Raw genomic sequence first — 19864 nt, forward strand, 5'->3', positions numbered from 1 at the left:
AGAAGGAGAATTGACGTTTCGGGCATAAGCCCTTCTTCAGGAATGAAGGGCTTATGCCTGAAATGTTGATTCTCCTTCTCCATAGTTTTGGTCTCCAAATTTGAGGAAAGACATTCTGGCTATTGAGGGAGTGCATTGTAGGTTCACGAGGTCAATTCTCAGAATGGCGGCACTATCTTACGCTGAAAGATTGGAGCGACTGGGCTTGCACATGCTTGAGTTTAGAAGGCTGAGAGGGGATCTGATTGAGACGTATAAGATTATTAAAGGATTGGACACTCTGGAGGCAGGAAGCCTGTTTCCGCTGATGGGTGAATCCTGAACCAGAGGATACAGATTAAAAATAAGGGGTAGGCCATTTAGAACAGAGTTGAGGAGAAACATCTTCACCCAGAGAGTGGTGAGTGTGTGGAATGCTCTGCCCCAGAAGGCTGTGGAGGCCAAGTATCTGGATACTTTCAAGAAAGAGTTGGATAGAGCTCTTAAGGATAGTGGAATCAAGGGTTATGGGAATAAGGCAGGAACAGGATACTGATTGAGGATGATCAGCCATGATCATAATGAATGGTGGTGCTGGCTTGAAGGTTAGAATGACCTACTCCTGCACCTATTGTCTATTGTCTATTGTCTAAATGCAAGTCTCTTGCCTATTCCCATAATACCCTTGGAATTATGTCACAGTTCCTTCAAGATCACTAAGCTGAAATGCTCAAACTCTCTACGAACAGCATTGTGGGAGCAACTTTGTGATATCGACTTCTATTCATCATTGGCAGTCCCTCGCAGATGAGGATGATGCTCTCCCACTCTCAGGGTGAGTCTGTAGGAGGCTGTGACAGACCGATGGGGCTACTGCAGGCTCTGTTACACTGGGAGCAGAAGGTGGTCATGGGAAGGGGTGGGTGGGGGTGTTGGTGTGGCAGCACGCTCCTTATGACGTTAGCACCGATTTCCGCTTTTTCCCGATGGCAGGTCTCGAGGTGCTCGACACCTTCCTGGATGCTCCTCCTCCACTTTGGATGGTCTTGGGCCAGTGATTCCCAGGTATCCGTGGGAATGCTGCACTTCCTCGTGAGGCCTTAGGGGCATCCCTGAAGCGCTTCCCCTGTCCACCTGGGGCTCGCCTGCCAATTTGGAGCTGGGAGTAGAGCAACTGCTTGGTGGTGGGGGGTGGGGGGGGGTCTCAAGTCAGTCATGGTGACAATGTGCCCAGCCCATCACAGCCAATCACGGGGCGGGATCAGTGCCTCGAGGCTGGGGATGTTGGCTTGATTGAGGATGCTCCTGTTGATTCATCTGTCCTCCCAATGGATTCATAGGACCTTGCACGGGTAGCATTGGTGGGACTGTTCCAGCACCTTGTGGGTCTGTTATGGGCAGATAGGGACCACAGCACATGGCTGGCCACCTCTTTCTCAAGGGCAATTATAGATAGACAATGCACAAGTCTCATGAATGAGAAACTAAATTACCTACTGAACATATGGCATACAAAAATCTCACACAGAGGAACGGAAACCCTTTCATTTGTGGACAGTCTGAGGTTTGATATCCCACCACATAATCCATTCAGACATCAAAACACAGAGAGAGAAAAACAATAGCACCCTCAGCTGAGAGAAAGTGGCAATAACTAAATCAGAAATAATTTACTCCCATTCACCGTCCAAAGAATGGGCAATAAAATGCTAATCATAAGACATTGTGACTGGCACATTCCAAGGTCCAGGGCTACGGGCGGAGGGACTGAGTAAAGTTTGGGGCAGCTGCTGCCGAAGGCAGAGTGGGGAAAGACCACCATCTGAGGGCTTTCTGCCTGAGTTGAGTGGGGGTCTGTCCAGTTATTCAACGCCAAGGAGCTTCCAGTGTCTGTGAATATAATCTTGTACAAGTGAGAAATGGCTTGGGTTTGTTCACTGGTTAGAGTTTGTTCCTTCATATGCCACTGCATGGAACCAACCTGCTTAAAGACGTTTTCATGAATAAATTATATTTTTGCGATTTAAAAAAGTCACCATCGACTGACCATAATTCTACTGTAACAATTCTACTGTCAGGGGGAGTTTGATTTTGTCCACCCCAGCCCAACACTGGCACCTCCACAACATTATATGTTAACATTGTCCCAAACAAAAGATATTCTACACCACTCTCCGGGTCTAAATCCCACCACAACAGATGGTGAAATTTCAATTTGAAATTAAGAATCAAATGATGATCATTAAACCATTCTCAATTGTCAGACAAACCCATCTGGCCCACTAATGTCCCTTTAGGAAGGATATCAGCCATCCTTGCCTGGTCTGGCCTACACGTGACTCCAGACCGAAGTAATCATGTGTTTATTTTATCATTAAAACATGGCACTGCTTGTTGTTGTACGTACAGCATTACATCAGCTCTCAGAATGTTTGGCCAACTTGACCAGTTCCATTACAGTGCTCCAGTTTTGTTTTATTCATTCACAGGATATGGGCATTGCTGGCTAGGCCAACATCCATTGCCTATCTCTAATTGCACAGAGGGCAATAGTCAACCGCATTGGTCTGGAGTCACGTGTAGGCCAGACCAGACAAGGATGGCTGATATCCTTCCTAAAGGGACATTAGTGGGCCAGATGGGTTTGTCTGACAATTGAGCATAGTTTAATGATCATCATTTGATTCTTAATTTCAGATTCAATTTTCACCATCTGTTGTGGTGGGATTTAGACCCGGAGAGTGGTGTCGAATATCTTTTGTTTGGGACAATGTTAACATATAATGTTGTGGAGGTGCCAGTGTTGGGCTGGGGTGGACAAAATCAAACTCCCCCTGACAAAAGAACAGCATTCTGAAAGCTTGTGATTTCAAATAAACCTGTTCGACTATAATCTGGTGTCGTGTGACTTCTGAACAGATAGAACATAAAACATAGAACAGTACAGCACAGCACTTTTGGCCCATGATGTTGTGCTGAGCATTTGTCTTAATTTAAGATCAACCTAACCTACACATCCTTCAATTTACTGCCATTCCATGTGCTTGTCCAGCAGCTGCTTACATGTCCCTAGTGTCTCTGTCTCTACTATCACCGCTGACAGTGCATTCCGCACACCCACCACTCTCTGTGTAAAGTACTTACCTCTGTCATCTCATCCATACCTTCCTTCAATTACTTTAAAATTATGATCCCTCGTGACAGCCATTTCTGCCCAGGGGGGAAAGTCTCTGGTATCTACTATCCCTGTGCCTCTCATTACCTTGTACACCTCTATCAAGTCACCTCTCTGCCTTCTTCTCTCCAGTGTGAAAAGCCCTGGCTCACTCAACCTCTCTTCATAAGACAAGCTCTCCAATCGAGGCAGCATCCTGGCAAGTATCCTCTGCACCCTCTCTAACACAACTATATCCTTCCTATAACAAGGCAAACAAAATTCGACAAAAAATTCCGAGTGTGGTCTAACCAGAGTTTTATAGAGCTGCAGCAAAATCTCATGGCTCTTAAACTCAATCCCCTGTTAATGAAAGCCAAAATACCAAATGCCTTTTTAACAACCCTATTAACCCTATCACATATAATGTGAAAAGTCAGTTGATTAATCAAACCAAATCCTTCCAACTTCTATTACAAGTTACAGCAGTATGGATTTGCCCATTTTCCCAACTATTGCCCCCTTTAAGAATCTAAGCTTCAAATTCTGTGGCATCTGTATATACACCTAGAGTTTATTACTCAAGTGGCTAATCACTGTGGAGCTTTAATTCACATTTAAATTAAATTTGAAAGGTTTGTATTTAGTGTCTTTCACAATCATTGAATATTCTAAAATAATTTACATTCAATAAAGAATTAAAAATGCAGTTACCATTGTAATGAAGAAAGTGCAGCAGCATATTGCAGGTAGCATAATGGTTCAGTGGTTAGCACTACTGCCTCACAGCACCACGGACCTGAGTTCCATTACTGCCTTGGGTGACTATCTGTGAAGTTTGCACATTCTCCTTGCTTCTGTGCAGGTTTCCTCCTAAAGACATGTAGGTTAGGTTGGTTGGCCTTGGGAAATATAGGGTAGAAAGGTAAGTCGGGATGGGATGCTCTTCAGAGAGTTGGTTTGGGCTTGTGTGGCTAAATGGCCTGTTTCTACAACATTCTATAATTATGTTTACAGCCAGCAAGCTCCCACAGATAAGGTGATAACAAGCAGTTTGTTGAGGTGTTGATTGATGGATACAAATTGGTCAGCCACACCAAATAACTTCCCATTTTGCACTCACCTGTGAGGGCAGACAGCAGGACCTTCATTGAGCACCCCATCACTCAGCTCTCCACTGAACATCAAACTATATTGTTATACTCAGGTTCCCACATGAGTCACAAACACACATCCTGTTGACTCATGGGCAAAGGGTGCTGCTGCACAGTTGCTCAGTGGTTAGCACTGCTGCCTCATAGCACCAGGGACCCGGGTTCAATTCCGGCCTCGGGCGACTGGCTGTGTGGAGTTTGCACATTCTCCCCGTGTCTGTGTGGGTTTCCTCCGGGTGCTCCAGTTTCCTCCCACAGTCCAAAGATGTGTAGGTCGGGTGAATTGCCTATGATAAATTGCCCATAGTATCAGGTGCATTAGTCAGGGGTAAATGTAGGGTCAGGGAATAGGTCTAGGTGGGTTACTCTTCGGAGGGTCAGTGTGGACTTGTTGGGCCGAAGGGCCTGTTTCCATACTGTAGGGAATCTAATCTTTCCCACATGGGTCACAGATATCATCATTCACTCTCTGTATGATAGAGAACAAATCTTAGGTAGAGTTCAAGACAGAACTCCAACATTTAGGGTCTGTTTCCATGCTGTTCATCTCTGTGACTCTATTTGCTGAATGAGAATTACACAGTTAAAAAATTGGCAGGTTTTAAACATATTTGTTGCAAATGTGTGCAATTAAAATATATTTATAGGCATACACAATTTACAAATATAGATTTGAAATGCTTCCATTTATATTGACCAGTACTCTCTGCTACTATTCCCTCACCAGTACCCACTGCTTGCTAAAGAATGATTGCAGTTGAGAGTGTATTGCTGGAAAAGCACAGCAAGTCAGGCAGCATCCGAGGAGCAGGAAAATCGATGTTTTGGGCCAGAATGAGGAAAGAATGACTGCAACCTAGTGAAACAGTGAGATTTTTCTGAATGGAACAAGTTTGAGTCTGTAGTGGCACCACCGAAATAGTGGGCTACCACATCATTGGACTATTGAGAGGATTGAAAATATGATATACAACAGCACATGACAAACCTCAAACAGCTGGAAGGTGTGTAAGGATTATCTCGAAAACAAGGAAGCGTCTGAAATATTGGCTCAGGACCAGATTATACCGACTGAATCATTCACTGAGCACACTCAGCCATTGCTCCAGGGTGACTGGCCCCTTGGATAATATTTTCCAGATGTATATTCTGATGCCACAAAATTCGAAAAATTTGGAGAATGGGAGAATCTGTAACTTGTAATAGAAGGAGTGGGTTTGATTAATCTGCTGACTTTAGCACTGCTGCTTCACAGTGCCAGGGATCCAGGTTCAATTCCGCCCTTTGGGTAGTTGCCTGTGTGGAATTTGCACATTCTCCGTGTGTTTGTATGGGACCCCTCCTATGTTCCTGTTTCCCGCCACAGTCCAAAAGATGTGCAACTTAGGTGGATTGGCCTTGCTTAATTGCCAGTAGTGTCTGGGGATGTCCAGCCTAAGTGGATTAAACATGGGAAATGCAGGGTTATAAGGTAGGGGGCTGGTGGGTCTGGGTGAGATGTTCTTCTGAGGATCGGTGTAAACTTGAGGGGCCAAATAGCCAGTTCTCACAGTTTAGGGATTCTATGATTGTTAAGATACTTTGGCAGAAAAAAAGAATAGGCTGTCTTTGTTCTTTGTACATTTACGAAACAAATCTTCACTATTTAATTTCATGAATTCTTAACGGTTCAAATACTTGTCCTGCGTGGTTTCTGTCATGGCGAGGGGTGGGGGTGGGGGGGTAGCCCAGCTTTCTACAGGAAGAGAAAATGTGACAGTTGAAATGAGGTGGCATATCACATAAAGGGGAGCCCTTTCTGAGGCTTAGTGTTCCCTATTCTGCCTCCTCCTTGATGAAGGAATATCGTAACCCTCAGTGAGCAAGAGCGCCAACTTGCTGCAGATGCGTGCAATTACTCCAAAGTCGACCCAGGCTTCCTTCCCTAGAAAGTTATCACTTTTTGATTATGATTAGATTAGATACAGTTTGGAAACAGGCCCTTCGGCCCAACAAGTCCACACCGACAGGTAGCCCACAGTGCAACTAATATAGTGGAATGAAATGCTGCTCTGTAAATGAAGTGTGTTAAATGCAGGTCACAGCAGCTTCACAGCGAGTGAGTCTACAAACAGAACATCAAAAGGAATTTATCCACCGAGCTCAATCTCCCTGGAGACGTGTGTTGCTGTGAAGTTCTGACACACCTCTCCATCTCATTAAACTACAACCCTGGCACTTTGGCATCTGCGAAGGCCCTCCAGGGCCCATTTGAGGATCCTTGTAAAGGAATTAACTACGTGTTTGACAATGTTAAAGTGTTAGTTCATGGAAAATCCTGGAAAGGGAAAGCATCTTATCCAGTATTCAAATAACAGCTAGAGAAGCACAGAAATTTGAGAGACCCCAAGGGTTAGCCAAACCCCTCTGACAGTGTGGGAGAAAAATAAACCACTCTGCCTGCCCACTACTTGTTCACAGAAACCATGTCTGTTCTGAGCTAAACAGAGCCTACCCATAATACCTCAACTTGACCACAAGCAGCTCAGGAACTAAACAGCAAAACAAGACATTACCTAAACAGCTTCCAGACTGAAGGAAAACACTCCTCCGATGATCTGACAACAGACTTCTGAACTCACAATAGCATCATCGCTCCTGCAGCCCTGAGGACATCCCCAGACTTCTCAGGCACTGAAGCTCCACAAAAGCGAAAGTGGGTACTGCAGATGCTGGAGATTAGAGTCAAGATTAGAGTGGTGCTGGAAAAGCACAGCAGGTCAGGCAGCATCTGAGGAGCAGGAAAATCGACATTTCAGGCCAAAGCCCTTTATCAGGAATAAGCCTCATTCCTGATAAAGGGATTTTGTCCAAAACATCGATTTTCCTGCTCCTCGGATGCTGCCTGACCTGCTGTGCTTTTCCAGCACTACTCTAATCTTGACTGAAGCCCCACAAAGCCAACCCAGACTGAGTGGCACCCAGATACCTGACAAAAATGAACACTATTCTGCAGACCCATGGAAACCAGGATACTGGACATTAGCACCTGCTCTCGCAGAAGAACAGAACCTCCTGTTACAATTATCACCTAATTGCTACTACCAGATAACCAATTGTTTTCCATTGAGTGTAATTTAATTCATATTGTCTTGTAATTAACACTACAGTACTGTAACACTATTGTAACACTATAAAAACTGTCTGTATCTGATTTCATGTGAAATAAGCCAGTGTTCGTCAATTTCACAAGATCTTTGTGTGGCCTTTATTTGTAATTGGACAATTCTCCAAGAGACAGAAACCAGGCAGGAGAAGTATTTGAACAGTTAAGAATTCATGAAAGAGTGAAGATTTGTTTTTGTAAACATACAAAGAACAAAGATAGCTTGTCTTTTTCTGTCACAGTCAGAAATTGAAGGCAACATGTTCAAAAGGGACACACAGATAGAGAATCCCCTTTTTTCGCCTTTCGGCCCATCAAGTCTGTACCAACCGTCTGAAGAGCATCTCATTCAGATCTACCCTATCCCACATTTACAATGACTAACCCACCTAGCCTGCACATCCCTAGACACTATGGGTAATTTAGCATGGCCAATCCAAGCCGGCCTGCACATCCCTGGATTGTGTGAGGAAACAGAGCACCCGGAGGAAACTCACACAGACACTGGGAGAATGCACAAACTCTGTGCACACAATTACCCAAGGCTCCTGTTGTGATGCCTATTCATAAAATCTTATTTAATCCCACTGCAGATCACTCTGTTTTGCCCTTGGCCTAGCCCAAAGCAGTCAATTTCAATAATCCTGTCCTTTCCCACCCCACCCCACCCCACCATCCAATGATACTGATCAATGTCTGGGTCCTAGCTACTCATGATATATATCAATGCTGGGTACAAGAACCAAATGCAAATATTTTGCTGACAACACAAAACTGGGTGGGATTGTGGGTGCTGAGGAAGGTACAAGGAAGTTTCAAAGTGATTTAAACAAGTTGAGTGAGTGAGCAAATCCATGGCAGATACACTGCAGGGTGGTTAAACGTGAGCTTATACACACAGGCATGAATAACAGAAAGGAAGGATATTACTGAAATGGTGATACAAAAACAGAAATTGATGGAAATGCTCAGCAGGTCTGGCAGCCTCCTTGCAGAGAAATCAAGAGTTAACATTTCGGGTCAGAACCCATTTTGGGATGGCACGGTGGCTCAGTGGTTAGCACTGCTGCCTCACAGCTCCAGGGACCCAGGTTCGAGTTCCCACCTCAGGTGACTGTCTGTGTGGAGTTTGCATGTTCTCCCTGTTTCCGTCTGGGTTTTCCTCCAGGTGCTCTGGTTTCCTCCCACAGTCCAAAGCTGTGCAGGTTAGGTGAATTAGCCATGCTAAATTGCTCACAGTGCTATGTGCATTAGTCAGGGGTAAATATAGGGAAGGGGGATGGGTCTGGGTGGGTTACTCTTCAGAGGGTCACTGTGAAGGGCCTTTGCCCGAAACGTCGATTTCGAAGCTACTTGGATGCTGCCTGAACTGCTGTGCTCTTCCAGCACCACTAGTCCAGAATCTGGTTTCCAGCATCTGCAGTCATTGTTTTTACAATGTTAGCTGAAGGGCCTATTTCCATACTGTAGGGAATGTAATCTTAACTGAGGAAGGTCACTAGACTCAAAACATTATCTGTGATTTCTCTTTGGGCGGCACGGTGGCACAGTGGTTAGCACTGCTGCCTTACAGCGCCAGAGATCCGGGTTCAATTCCCACCTCAGGCGACTAACTGTGTGGAGTTTGCACGTTCTCCCCGTGTCTGCGTGGGTTTCCTCCGGGTGCTCCAGTTTCCTCCCACAGTCCAAAGATGTGCAGGTCAGGTGAATTGGCCATGCTAACTTGCCCGTGGGGTAAAGGTAGGGGTATGGGTGGGTTGCGCTTTGGCGGGGCGGTGTAGACTTGTTGGGCCGAAGGGCCTGTTTCCACACTGTAAGTAATCTAATCTAATCTTTACAGATGCTGCCAAGCCTGCTGAGCTTTTCCAGCAATTTCTGTTTTTGTTTCTGATTTACAGCAGCTGTAGTCCTTTTAGTTTTTTATTGAAATGGTTATATATTGTGAAGTGTGGATGTACAAAGGGTTATTGGTGTCCCAAACTGCAACTAGAGAGGCAGCTGCAGTAAGCAGTTAGGAAGATAAATAGTACGTTGACCTTCATTGCAAGAGGATTTCAGTTCAGAAGTAGGGATGCCTTACTGCTGTCATATGGAGACTTGGCGATGATCTGATTGAAACATACGAAATTCTAATAGGGCTGGGCAGATTACATGCAGAGTGGGTGTTTTCCCTGGGTTTGGGAGTCCCAATCCTGAACATAATCTCAGGATACAGGGTAGAGCATTACGATTGAGCTGAGGAACCATTTGTTCACACAGTAGGTAGTAAAACTGCAGATATCGCAACCACAGAAGGCAGTGGAGGCCAACACACTGAATGTATTCAAGAAAGAGGTAGATCATTTTAAAGGCATCTAGGTATAAGGAGAGAAATCAGGAATATGACTTTGAGATAGGGCGTCAGTCATTATCATATTGAGTAGCACAGCAGGTACAAAGGACCGAATGACCTACTGCTGTTCCCAGTTTCTGTGTTTCAATGTCTCTATAAGGTGGTTCTCCTGAAGTATAGGGATAAGTTTTACGACTCATTATGGACTCAAAGACATTTATTAAGAGTCTTCCTTTACAATGTTTAGTTTATTGGCTAAATTGGCATTCACAGGCTCTCATTTTAATCGCTGTCCTTCCCATTTTGCAGTTAGTCTCATTCACCAAAGGCTGGTTTGTGCTGTCAGGTGCGTCGGAGGCTGAGGGGTGACCTTATAGCGGTTTACAAAATTATGAGGGGCATGGATAGGATAAATAGGCTAAGTCTTTTCCCTGGGGTCGGGGAGTCCGGAACTACGGGACATAGTTTAAGGTGAGAGGGGAAAGATATAAAAGAGACCTAAGGGGCAACTTTTTCACGCAGAGGGTGGTACGTGTACGGAATGAGCTGCCAGAGGAAGTGGTGGAGGCTGGTACAATTGCAATATTTAAGAGGCATTTGGATGGGTATATGAATAGGAAGGGTTTGGAGGGATATGGGCCGGGTGCTGGCAGGTGGGACTAGATAGGATTGGGGTATCTGGTCAGCATGGACGGGTTGGACCGAAGGGTCTGTTTGCATGCTGTACATATCTATGACTCTATGACCAGGTTATAGTCCAACAGGTTTAATTGGAAGCACTAGCCGCTCCTTCACCAGGTGGTTGTTTGGAGGGAAGACTTTCAAGTTTGTCCACTAGACAGCAGCTAACTCTCAGATTATCTGTACGCAGAGTGTCACCAATGTATAGTGCAATCTGTGATGGGGACCTTACAATTTTATGACCTTCCAAGTTGGTACATTGATTTAAACAACAAAGACACTATAAAAATGCAAGTTGTTGTTGTACTTACAATTACCTTGATATCCTTTAAACGACCGTGTCAACCTGCCGGAAGATAATAACATACTTATGATAATGACGCCTTCACAGATCACAGTGTGCATTGGTAGCATTCTGCACACAAGTAACCTTATAGTTAAAAATCACATAACACCAGGTTATAGCCCAACAGGTTTAATTGGAAGCACTTGCTTTTGGAGCACCGAAAGCTAGTGCTTCCACTTAAACCTGTTGGTCTATAACCTGGTGTTGTATGATTTTTAACTTTGTACACCCCAGTCCAACACCAGAGTCTCCAAACCTTACAGTTGGCTGCCATCTACTGGATAAACACCAGACAGCACAAATGAGCTGTTGGTGAGTGAGACTGACTCCAAGAAGAGAGTGATAGAATAAAGAATGGTAATTTATCGCTGTTTGTATTTTTACAAAAAAAATGAAAAGTGTTTAATTTGTGATAGCTATTAAAAGGATAATCTGCCAATTTAGTCAATAAGCTAAATATGATAAAGGAAAAGTCTTAATAATTGTTTTTGAGTCCATAGTGAGTTGTAAAATTTATTCCTATACTTCAACAGAACCACCTCACAGAAACATTAAAACACAAAACTGGGAACAGAAATAGGCCACTTGACCCTTTGTACCTGCTGCGCTATTCAATGTGATAATGACTGACACCCTATCTCAAAGTTATATTCCTGATTTCTCTCCTTATACCTGGATGCCATTAAAATCGAAAAATGCATTGACCTCTTTCTTGAATATGTTCAGTGCGCTGGCCTCCGCAACCTTCTGTGGTCGTGATATCTGCAGCTTCACTCCCCACTGAGAGAAGAAATGGTTCCTCATTGCAGTCCTAATAACAATTTGATCAAAAGTAAAACAGTCAAACTGGAAGAAGCGAAGTTGGCACAGTGGTAAGGAGATGGTGCCTATAGAATGGTGACCCCTATGATGGTGGGTCCAGTGCAGACTGCGGTACAAGGGGGTGCAGGAGAGTTGTCGGTGCAGGTGTTGCTGGTGAGTCGGCTCGTGGTGGAGACGGTGGAATGAAGATAGACTCTCTTTCAGCTCTTTTTATTCTTTAACTATTCAGAAATCAGAAAACATTTACAAGGATGTTGCCAGGATTAGAGGATTTGACCTACAAGGAGAGGCTGATTAGGCTGGGGCTCTTTTCCCTGGAGTGTCGGAGACTGAGGGGTGGACTTTATAGAAGTTTATAAAATCATGAGGGGCGTGGATAGGGTAAGTAGATAAGGTGGAGAAAGTGAGGACTGCAGATGCTGGAGATCAGAGTCGAGAGTGGGGTGCTGGAAAAGCACAGCAGGCCAGGCAGCATCTGAGGAAGGGCTCTTACCCAAAAAGTCAACTTTCCTGCTCCTCAGATCCTTCCTGGCCTGCTGTGCTTTTCCAGCACCCCCCTCTCAACTCCAAATAGACAAGATATTTTCCCTGGAATGGGGGCAGTCCAGAACTAGAGGGCATAGGTTTAGAGTGAGGAGGAAAGATTTAAAAGGGACCTAAGGGGCAACCTTTTCATGCAAAGGATAGTGTGTGTTTGGAATGAGGAAGTGGTGGAGGCTGGTACAATTACAGCATTTAAAAGGCATCTGGATGGGTATATGAGTCAGAAACTTTTAGAGGGATATGGGCCAATTTCTGGCAAATTGGACTTGATTAGGTTGGGATATCTGGTCAGCATGGACATGTTGGATCCAAGGGTCTGTTTCTGTGCTGTACACCTCTGACTATGACTCTATTCAAAGTGGCGCTGGATTGTGGCCACAGTTGAAGTTTTTCTCTGTTTTTTGCTGTATGATTCACTGTAAAATGCAATAAATCATTCAAAAAGGAAACATGCAGAAGAGATATAGAGATCAAAATGTATGAAAAGGATTTTTTAAAAATTCATTCATGGGTTGAGGGTGTTGCTGACTAGGCAAGTACTTATCGTCCATCCCTAATTGCCCACAGGGCAGGTAAGAGTCAACCACATTGCTGTGGATCTGGAGTCACATGTAGGCCAGAACAGATAAGAATGGCTGCTTCCTTCCCTAAAGAACACTAGTGAACCAGATGGATTTTTCCCAACAACCGACAATGGATTCATGGTTATCATTCGACTCTTAATACCAAAATTTTTAAATTGAATTCAAATGCAAATCTGGGTCCCCAGAACTTTACCTGGGTCTCTGGATTAATAGTCCTGTGACAATACCACTTAGCCACCACCTCCCCCTGAGCAACATTTTCAATGAGATTGCTATATAGAGCTGGGAGGCAAAGACCTCTCCTCCTCCATCTGGCTGTTTGATTACTATAAATGTGGATATTTGATCAGTATAAATGATTTTCAGGCTGTAGATCACAACATCCAAACATGTTAATGGCCCAGTCATTTGGGAGTGTCCATTTTTAATGAGGTCCAAAGCTCTCCTAGTAATGGTAGATTGGAGCTCATTATAACAGAACAGGCACAATTCAACATCTATCTGGCAAAGATTACTTGGGCTGCAGTTTGCTTTTAATCTAGGGCTGTATTTGAAGTTCACTTTTTCTCTATTCTTCTAACTATCTTAACTTCCCATATCAGATTTACACTGACACATTCTTGGCTCAGTTCACACCTTTCTCCCCTCTTCCAGCACTTTGACATCAGTTATTGTTCATCTCAGCACTGTCTCCAGTTTAGATTCTTGTTTCTTGGTAACCTCAATGCAATATTCAAGATATGGCCTGGCCAGAACACTGCTCACTGCCCCCTTTCATCTATACTCTATGCCATAAGCTTTAGAATAGAAGTTTATAAAATAATGGGGTGTATAGATAGAGTTAATGATAATTGCCTTTTCCCTAGGATGGGGGATTTCAAGACCAAGGGCATATTTTTAAGGTGAGAGGAGAAAGATCTAAAAAAGACATCAGAGGTTAATTTTTGAAACAGAGGGTGGTTGGCGTGTGGAATGAACTTCCTCAGGAAGTTCTGGATGGGGTACAATTACAATATTTAAAAGACATTTTGATAAGAGTCACAGAGTCATAGAGATGTACCGCATGGAAACCGACCCTTTGGTCGAACCAGTCCATGCCGACCAGATATAACAACCCAATCTAGTCCCACCTGCCAGCACCCAGCCCATATCCCTCCAAACCCTTCCTATTCATATCCAAATGCCTCTTAAACGTTGCAATTGTACCAGCCTCCACCACTTCCTCAGGCAGCTCATTCCATACACGTACCACCCTCTGTGTGAAAAAGTTGCCCCTTACGTCTCTTTTATATCTTTCCCCTCTCACTCTAAACCTATGCCTCTAGTTCTGGACTCCCCGACCCCAGGGAAAAGACTTTGCCTATTTACCCTATCCATGGCCCTTCATAATTTTGTAAACCTCTGTAAGGTCACCCCTCAGCCTCTGATGCTCCAGGGAAAACAGCCCCAGTCTGTTCAGTCTCTCCCTGTAGCTCAAATCCTCCAACCCTTGCAACATCCTTCTAAATCTTTTCTCAACCCTTTCAAGTTTCATAACATCTTTCTGATAGGAAGGAGACCAGAATTGCACGCAATATTCCAACAGTGGCCTAACCAATGTCCTATAGAGCTGCAACATGACCTCCCAACTCCTGTACTCAATACTCTGACCAATAAAGGAAAGCATACCAAATGCCTTCTTCACTATCCTATCTACCTGCGACTCCACTTTCAAGGAGCTATGAACCCGCACTCCAAGATCTCTTTGTTCAGCTAAGTATATGAATAGGAAACATTTGGAGGGATGTGGGGCAGGAGCAGGCAGGTGGGGCTAATTTAGATTGGGATTGTGGTCGGCGTGAACTGGTTGGACCGAAGGGTCTGTTTCCGTGCTGTATGACTCCATGCCACTGAGCTGTAATGGGGTTTAGTGAGCAGCAAGTTAGCATCAATTAGCAGAAAAAACTCAAAGTCTTTTTTAGGTTCTTCCTGCTATTTTGACACCATTCGTGGAGTGTGGATGCCATTTTTTCTTCTGATGTTGAGCACTTTACGTTTGCTCACAGTAAATGTTCTGACAATTTATGCATCTTGTCCAAGTTACTCTGCACATTGTGGGCTGCCCTTTCGGATTTGACTGCTCTTATAAATTTGGTATCCTTTGTAGACATTACCCCTTTGCATTGATTATTGAAATCTAAACCATGGAGGCTCCTTTTGTGCAGTGGTAATGTTTGTACCTCTGAGCCAGGAAACCCCATTCAAGTCCCAACTGCTCCTCAGGTGAGTTCTCTGAATAGGTTGGTCAGAAAATCTTCAGGGGCTTTTTGTGGAATGGCAGTAATATCCCTAGCTCTGGCCTAAAAGGGCCAGATTCAAGTCTTAGCTGCTCCACAATGTAATAGCATGCCTGAACAGATTGATTAAAAATATCTAAACCTAAGTCACTGGTTTAAATCAAGCCAGTAGTGCTCCTGTTACTGAGCCCTAAGACATGTCACTTCCCCTCACTCTGACTTAGAACATTACAGCGCAGTACAGGCCCTTCGGCCTTCGAAACGAACTTAACTCATCAGTTAAACATTCATTGTTTCCAATACTTCAGTCATGTTCTTGCTATTCCCAATGTTTAATTTGAATCTCTGATGCTTTGTTTAACTATTAGCCTCTCACTTGGAACTTTACTGAAAGTCTTTTGGAAGTCTAGGTACATCGTGACTTAGGGTTTTCTTGACCCCACTGGAGTCATGGCCAAGGAAGATGAGGGTTTTGTCAGGATTGAAATTACCCCCACTGTATTGGCCCAGAGAATTGCGGTTCTACGGGGGTATGTCGTGAATTTGAGGCTGTCTGTTTTACAAAGTTAAAATGAGGATCTTGTCTAGTGTACTGCCTCTCTGTTGTTGATATGTAATGTTGCACCAGCAGTAGCATCCAGAAGTCAGAGGACAGTCCAATTTGTTTGACAGGAATAATAATCCTAAGGATAAAACTAACAATAGCTATTAGAGTTAATTTATTGGTGTGGAATCTCACTCTGAGAAAGTTTAGTTCGCAAGCACATTTAGATTAACAATCACATGATCCAGGAATCTCGCAGAATGGCCATCTCTCACTTCAATATTCAGATATAACAACCCATTTAGATCTGCCATCAATAAAAGGCTCATGTGGTTTCTTCCTCTTGTCTTCACATATACACAGGCTGCCAGAGAGCATTATATTCAAAGGCTTTGCATTTTAACTGGTGTGATCTCAGCCAAATCTTTCTACATGAGTCCTAATAAACTGTGAAGTGTATTTCCGAAGTTAAAATTAAATGATAAATAAATAAATAATATTGACAATTCAGCACCCGCCAGAGGCAACCTATTGGGGCTTTAGAGAGCACAGCCAGGAAAGTGTATCTAACAGGAGGCAGCTTCACTCTTCGAAAGAAACCTTATCTCCTCATGGAACATAGGAACAGGAGTAGACCATTCAGCCCCATCTGTTCACCATTCAATGAGATCATGGCTGATTTGCGGCCTAACTCCATATACCTGCCTTTGGCCCATATCCCTTAACACCTTTGCTAGACAAAAAAAAAAGAAATCTCAGATTTAACATTAACAACTGACCCTGCATCCACTGCAGTTTGTGGAAGAGAACTCCAAATTCCTAGCATCCATACTATGTCAGAGTGCTTCTTAACATCTCTCCTGAACGGTCTGAGCCCAATTCTCAGACTATGCCCCAAATTCTAGAATCCTTAACAGTTGGAAATAGTTTCTCTTTATCTATCCAGTCTTTTCCAGTTAATATCCTGAATACTTCAATCAGATCACCCCTTAACTGCCCAAATTCAGGAGAATTTCAGTACTGGCATTTGCATAGCAACCAAGGTAGAAGGCAGGAGACAATTCTTTTCATAGTCTTTTCTCCCCTTATAATTGTAGATTCATTGAGCTTCCTTATATTACTGTTCTAAGTCAGAGTGAGGGGAAGTGACATGTCTTAGGGCTCAGTAATAGGAGCACTACTGGCTTGATTTAAACCAGTGACTTAGGTTTAGATATTTTTAATTATTTTTAAATAATGCAGTTTTAATTATTAATCCTTTCTTTGTTCACTTTGGTAAACATCAATGTCTTCTAATCAACCTGTTCAGGAATGTTTCTACATTTGTATTACCCACCTTCTATGCCCTTGAACCCAGACCTCCTGCCTTGAGTAGAGCCATGACTTTGACATGCATACCCAGTCACATCATGTCTTACTGCCCTGGTGACTTTCCTCCTTTCCGATTCTGATCTTTTGACATAGAAGATAATGTCTTAAATTAGGACATCCATCAGGGTGATTGATCCAACCCTGGCTATCGAGGGGCACAGACCTGTGGTCATTTCCTGATGTCCATCACAGTTGTCTCTGAGTACATGCTAGCTATGGAAGCAATAATATAGCTACATCTTGAAAAACAAGGAGAAAGCACTTTGCGCATAACTCTTGAGGTCATTGCTTAGTTGAGCTGCAGTAGGCAGGGTGCATGCTTGCTGGGCATATGTCCTAGGATGTTTGTGTGCGTGTGCCTGTTTAATTAGAATTGTCTTTTTTTTAGAAAAAAGCATAGCAATGGGAGTCCCTGCGAAAATGATCCTTGGCCAGAGTTCTCCCTTCTGTAATCCATGTTCCTACCATAACCTCAGAAGATTGTCCACTTCAGCTGGTTACATTTTAACATAAATATAAAAACTAGTCATATTTTTCTTTTTAAAAAAGACAAAAAAAGGTTTTACAGCATGACACAAAATATCAAAAATGCCTTCCTGGGAGTCATTCTGAGAGTCCACAACATTAATTCTAGGTGCCATGAAATCACATTGCATCAGGTTAAACATGGATATAACCCGAGATTTAAAAGCACATGCAGCCTAAAATTCATGAAGCCATAGATTCTTTATTCCACTGGAGTCAGGCTACTAGAAACATGAAGAAGAATTAATTTTAAACAAGTAAGATGCAATAATACCTACATTATAAGGTCAGAAGTTAGGATGCTTGCTGACGATTACACAATGCTCTGCACCAATTTGTGTTTTCTCAGATAGTGAAGCAGTTCAAGTGCAGCAAGACATAGATAACATCCAGGCTCAGCTATTGGGGCAAGTAACATCGCTACTTTATAAGTACCATAAAATGATCATCACCTACAGGGAATCTAATCTCAGAGAGAATCTAGCCTAATGTTCAATGACATCGCCATCACGGAATCTACCACAATAAACATCCTGGGAGTTATCTTTGACTAAATTAGAGCAATCACATTAAAATTTTCTGGTCCTAACTGCTCTTGTTTTTAACTGTGGGCAAGTGTCCTCCTGTTTCCTAATGCCTGAAAACCACCTGCAAGACACAAGCCAAGATGGTTATAGAATACTATCCACGAGCCTGAATGACAGAAACAGCTCTGACTAAACCCCACGTTGTACAGGACAAAGCATCCATTTGATTAATAATCACCACCATCAACATTTACTCCCTCTGCCAAAAGGTACACAACAGCAACTCACCCAGGTTCCTTTGACCACATTTCAAACCCGTTAAGCACTTCACCGCCTTGCCTTGAAACTACGTTGCTGTTCCTCACTGCCACCGGTCAAAATCCTGGAACTTGCTCCCTAACAGTTCTGTGGATGTTCTTACACCCTCAATGGTTCTAGAAGGCAGCACACCAACATCCTCCCAAGCGATGGGAAATACATGCCAGCCTAATCAGTACGGTCCACATCCCCTGAATAAATCTTTTAAAAGATGTAAGTTACTACTGATAAACCAGCTCTTTGACAATAAAAAAAGATGTAGAGCCTCAAAGCAAAATTCTAACAAGTATAGAAATCATACAATCCCTACAGCAAAGAAGCAGGCCTATCAGCCCATCAAGTCCACACTGACCCTCCAAAGAACCCGTGTCCCCTACTCTATCTCTGCAACTCCACCTAACTTAGACATCTCTAACTACTATGGAGCAACTTAGCATGTCCAATTCACCAAAGTTGCATGTCTTTGGACTATGGTAGGAAACCCATGGGAAAAATGCACAAACTCCACACAGAGAATTGCCCAAGGATAGAATCGAACCCAGGTCCCTGGTGCTGTGAGTCAGCAGTGCGAACCTCTGAGCCACCATGGGATTAGCTTTTTTTAAAAAAAGTGGCAGTGCAGAGGGAGTGCCACACTGTCAGAGGACCAGTGACAAGGATGTGTTGTAATGAGGGTCTACAAATCCAGTCTTTCTTCATTCTGTTTTCTGTTCCTGGTTTAACAATGAAAGCAGTCTTTTAACATATAGCTCTTCATTCAAACTGAGCATTAATAATTCAACTTAAGTGGTTGAAGTGATACAAGTTACTTGCCCTTTTTACACAGGTTCCATGTTGACAGCGCATGTACATTGACATTAGAGGGCAAGCTTAAGGAAAATCAAACAGCAAATTCTTGTGCACTGCTCTATCTGCTTTGCCACCCGATTGTGTGATACTCTCATGTTACTGCACTGATCCTCAGCCCAGGTCATACATTCAAGACTCAGGAACAGGGCTTGAGCAAATAATATCCCAAGTGGCAACACTGCTGCAGCAAATTTAATGTCACATGAAATGAACTCGCGGGCAGGGTATACCCATTTCATCATTTTCAAAATTTTAGAATTTAGATTAAAAATACACATGCAGACCTGCTGCATGAATAGCACATTCTATGCCTTGCTAAGAGTGCAGAAGCTAGCTTGCCCAGAACCAGCCGGCATTCTTTCGAGACCTATTAAAATAAATATGAAGTGTACATTCAATTAACCTTTATTACTGAATAAAAGTATTTACAATTTTACTACTTGTTATGACAATGACTAATAAATGTTTAAAAAAACTTGTCCCTTTTGCTTTGGAATATTAAAGCACAAATGTTGAACTCTGTCACGGCATTTCTATTCTGCTTTTGAGACAAAAGGACATGGAAGTGAAGTCCCCTAACATCAAAGACATTAATTTTATTTGAACAAAATTTTGCTTTCTGAAACACTATATGCTGCTGAGGGGATAACAGTCTGGATTTCAACATGTGAATGTACCTACTTGTAACAGAAGGCAGATCATGTACAACAGGTT

The sequence above is a fragment of the Chiloscyllium punctatum genome, chromosome 4 (genome assembly GCF_047496795.1).
Source record: "Chiloscyllium punctatum isolate Juve2018m chromosome 4, sChiPun1.3, whole genome shotgun sequence".
NCBI lineage: Eukaryota > Metazoa > Chordata > Chondrichthyes > Orectolobiformes > Hemiscylliidae > Chiloscyllium > Chiloscyllium punctatum.